Source organism: Trichomycterus rosablanca, unplaced genomic scaffold, assembly GCF_030014385.1.
Source record: "Trichomycterus rosablanca isolate fTriRos1 unplaced genomic scaffold, fTriRos1.hap1 scaffold_307, whole genome shotgun sequence".
NCBI classification, from domain to species: Eukaryota; Metazoa; Chordata; class Actinopteri; order Siluriformes; family Trichomycteridae; genus Trichomycterus; species Trichomycterus rosablanca.
Window position 1 is genome coordinate 31,240 of NW_026947135.1, and position 4,858 is coordinate 36,097.

Below are 4,858 nucleotides of genomic sequence, written 5' to 3' on the forward strand. Positions count from 1 at the left end.
TTCCCATACCGGGAGTTGAACCCGGGCCGCCTGGGTGAAAACCAGGAATCCTGACCGCTAGACCACATGGGAAACTGCAAGCACAGCACTGGCAAAGACAAAGAAAGGGAAGCGCTTCAGTCCGATTTGAACAACTTTGAACCAACGGTCGCTGTGTCGCGGAGCCTGGGATTAGTTCTGCTGGCAGACAAAGCCATTTGTTCATGAATCAGGGCCTGAACAGAGAAACCGACCGACGTTGAGGTGATTCGGCTCCGGACCCTCCCCTGCAGTTTTCCTTCAGCGGACAGGTACACGTTTTTCAGGTGCTCACGGTGAATTGTTGGCTTCGCTACCCTGTTTAATTTGTTTCTACTAATAATTGATAGTGTAGCACCTACGCTTGCTAATAACATTAACAAAAAGGCACTAACATTTAACTAGGTTCGAACAGCGGTATACTTTGAAATCATAAGAGGAGTTAAGGTGAAGTTAAACAGCTAACACATTTATTGCCACACAAGCAATGAAATATCACATACAGTGCTGCAAAAAAAACCTTAGAAATAAAGAAATAAAATAGCTCTTACAAATAGGAATTATGTTAAGTGCAAGAGATCTTCAATTCAATACCACTCCTTATATTTAAAGAGGTATAGATTCAAAAATTAAGTTCTAGTCCTTGAATGTGTGTATTAAAGGTATTTTCCTATGGCTGTTTTACCCAGGTAGAGTAAATAGTGTGAGTAGGTTCTTATCTGGTCCTGGGCAAAAACTCTGATATATCCGGAGTCTTCTGTAAACGGTAGGCCACACCGCTTCTACGACCATCAACAGTTTCACAGGGCTGGGCTCGCCATCACAATTCTCTACGTCTTTCTGTTCGTCTAAGAAAAACCAATCTACACAGATAGTGCAGAACAATGAATGCTCCTATTATTTTATGTTCCCTAAAATGAGCTCTCATTAAGTTCTTTTCTTCATTTCAGAACATCTTATAACATGTACAAAAACTAAGGATGCACCTTGACTACAAATGATTAATTAACATTCATACATCACAGCAACATTGACATTTAACATGAACATCCCTTCAGTATTGGTATTTTAGCACTGACCAATGAATTACTACTCTTTTCCAACTTTTTAGCTGTAACGTGCAATTATCCCTTTAACATGAATTTGAATTGAACCATCACTAAACTCCATTAATATGTACATTATGATAACCAAAATATGTTCAATCATAGCATAGTTGTGCTGTAAATAATTAAGATGTATCAATCTAACCAAACTGAATGACTTAACAGAATATGTGCACTGTGCCTTTGAGGCTCCACCACGCTATTAGTAATTCTACTTGCTAACTAGCCACTAGCAAGCGATTAGCATAGCTATACTTTTAAATCATTTCGACAAGCATTAAAGAACATTCTCATAACTCCAATTGGTTTTTTATTCCTTCCATTTCTAATGAAAAGCGTATGAACTCAAAAGAAAGGTGTACTCTCCTTTTACAGTGGCTAGCTAGGCTATCAGAACAAACTCACGGAAGTTTCAAACATTTATTACTTGACAGAAAACCGCCTCCCTCACGTTCATAGCTGGAACTCTGGTAAAAAAAAAAAAAAAAAAACAGTTTATCAGCTCTAATATATGCTAAAAGTCAATATTTTAAACCATTATGTATTATTTTGTAGCGAATATTGCTCAGCTGGTCTGCAGCAACCTCTCAAGATCTCTCAAGCCAAAAAGGGAAAAACTAACAAAGGTAAAGTCTTTTTCTACCACTGCGCCCTGTTTTGGGGACGACAAGTAATTACACCTCTTAAATGACTTTTGAGGTTTTAGTAGCTCCATATTTCATATGGGTTACAATAGCATACGTTTCAATCAGGCTCTAAATCTTGTTATAATCTAAATTATTATTGGGCATTACAATATTGGTCTAAAACATTTTGGTATTCAAGGAATGTGATCGGAGTTGTGCCAAACCGCCACGTGGCATAAAACCGGTTAGAACTGGCTGAGTGGAAGCCTGGAACAAAAGGCATACCTTATATGGAGTAGTACTACACCTGGCCACTAGGGGGTGGTGGTAAACTATAAATAACAACTGTGCGCTCTACTAGAGGTCTGTTGTATTCTTCACTTAGACGGAGAGGCTTCAGAACGCAGCTGCTTGTGACCTGGAAGACGAACCAACCTTTTCTGAATAAAACTTTTAAAGAACGTCACCTTGCCTTCTGATGAATTCGGATCGATTCTAACAAAAGATCCACGACAATAAATGGTAGCAGAGGATGGTTTAAAATCGATTAGTTAGTGTTCATTGGAGAAATCAGGAGGACTGCAGAGGTCGACGGGACCAGATTGGGTCCAGGATCGTGAGAATTCGAAATCTGCCAGACTCAAAAGGGTACCCGACTAAAAAGGTAAGGGCGATTTAAGTCCTCATTTAGATGCAATCAAATATTTAGTTCTGAGTCTGGTATGTTGAGAATTCTCTCGTAGATAATTAGAAATAATTACTGATAGGCGTGGTTCCTCTTTCACTAGCAAAGGTATGACTCCAGGTGAGTCTAAAGGATCCAGTGTGGTTAGAGTCCATGCCCGTTTGGTTAGAGTCCAAACGCAAAGCCTGGTACCAGGTCAGTTGGTTCGAGTCCAACTGTGAAAGCCTGGATGGGTCCAGGTCGGTTGGTTAAAGTTCAACCGTTTGTGTGGCAAGTTTCTTCTGGTCAGTTTTGAGCAGTCGGTCCTGAAAACCAATATAGCAATTGCTTTGTGGAATAATCATTGGAATTGATTAAGTTTCCTATTGCATTGTTAGTAATTGGTTAGTAAAGTCAGTGAGGCTAGAACTGGTCAGGGAAACTATTTACCGGTGTCTTGGTTATGGGTATGTTGTTTTAGTTGTTGTATAGGATTTGTATAGTTTCCTGTTTCTGTGTGCTCTGTTCTATTTTCTCTAGTTTTCTATTCTTCTAACTCTCTAAAAAAAAAAAAAAAAAAAAAAAAAAAAAAAAAAGGCCTTCATAACAGCTGGGGAATTGGAAAGGTGGTGACCCAACCCCCGACACAAATACTAGATTGGCGTATGTGAAAATTGCTAAACAGGGTGTAAGCGATGCAAAAACTGAATTGAAGAAAGCTAAAGGGTTGAAAAAAATGTACTGTTAAAAGGGTTTTAATATCTGCTGAAAATGATTTAGCTCTGACACAGATTATAGTCCAACATATGAATCATATTTGTTTAAGCGTGAGTTCTGCCCCCGCTGAGAATCACACACACACACCCACTGAGGAGAAACAGGAAGTAACCAATTCAGCACAGATGGCTCCGCCCGACACAGCTGTGCTGGACTGCGCCCCTCCCCCATATGTAGCGTCAGCCATTCCTGAGCAGACGACTACCCCCCTCCCGTCTCTCACTCTCACACATACCTCAAATACCACAGGAACAGGTGAGACTGGCCTTGAAGAGCCAAAATGTACTAGAACTGGTAGCCCTGTGTCTAGGGGGAAACTACAATGTTGGGACGAACTAGAACCCCTAGTGGACATGGGCTTTACTAATGAACAGAGTAATGAGCTTGGGGTAGGACAATTCCCTGTGGTAGTGACAGGAAATGGATTGATTACGTTCCATGCTCGCACAGAGACATGCAAGCTCTAGCAGAGGACTTACCTCCTCTGTCTAAAGGGGCATCTCCATGGATCAGTACCTTTGAAAAGTTAACGGCAGCGGACACATTAGCCCTAGGGGACATAAAGGCTATCATGAAAAGGACGAGTAATGACTCAACCTGGCAGGCTATAGAGGTAGCTCTGAGATTGGGAGCTGTACCAGATGATAGGTTGTTCAATCAACACAGGAATGCAGCATGGGGACAGTTAAGACAATTGTTGCCAGCTTCAGTGGACTATCAGGCGCTCAAGGGAATGGCTAGGAAGGAGAATGAGGATCCTAGGGAATTTTTGGAGCGTGCTGCTAGGACTTGGAGATCTTCTACTGGAACTAGACCTGATTGCAATCATGCTACACAGACCCTTTTTAGACAAGGAGTAATGGGATGCTTACCAAAGCCTGTACAAGAAAAGCTAGAGGATGTGGTAGGGTTAGATCAGATGGATGAGCACACAGGTTGTTCATTATTTGACAAAACATGACAGAAAAATTAAAGACTCCGAAAATGTTGATAAAAATGTACTCATGAAACTGAATAAGCTTAAAGAAGCAGATGGTGTCAAGTGAAACTCCTGAAAGTTGCAGCAGTCAAGACATTTCTAGGACGGAGGGTTTCCAGCAAGGGTCACTCCCTGACTGCTGACACCAGAGTTTGCATCCTGAATCACCCGAAGCCAACTACCGTGAGTCTTTTTCTGTCTTTTCTTGGCTTGACAGGTTATTCCAGGGCTGAAATTATTCCTTTGAGGGCTGAAATTACCAGGTTAGGTCAAAGAAACCTAACAGCCAAAGTAGAGTGGACCAAGCCCCTTGAGGCTGCTTTTATTGAATTAAAACAGCAACTGACCTTAGCCAGTGACCTACAACAACCGAAATACTCTGACCCTTTCTATTTGGATGTTTCTGAAAAGAATGGCATTATAAATGCAGTTCTTTTTCAGAAAAGGGGGAGTGGTGTCAGAGCTGTACTCTTGTACCATAGCTCAAGATTGGACCATGTGGTAACAGGTCAACCAGGTTGTGTCAGATACCTAGCAGCATTGTCCACAGCAATTACCAAAACAGCACATTTGGTCATGTGTCATCCTCTTATTGTCAATACAAGTCATGGTGTGAATGCATTTTTGATTTCCACAGCCTTTACCCTGTCAAGAGCGAGAAAAGACAGAATCAATAGTATTCTCACTC

The 4,858-nt window shown here is 41.2% G+C and overlaps 1 non-coding gene across 1 annotated transcript; it reads right to left on the minus strand.

Annotated features, from left to right (window-relative positions):
- On the minus strand, positions 1-72 carry trnae-uuc (transfer RNA glutamic acid (anticodon UUC)). Its single transcript has one exon. It is a non-coding gene; the product is annotated as a tRNA-Glu (tRNA).
- Positions 73-4,858: the final 4,786 nt, after the last annotated feature.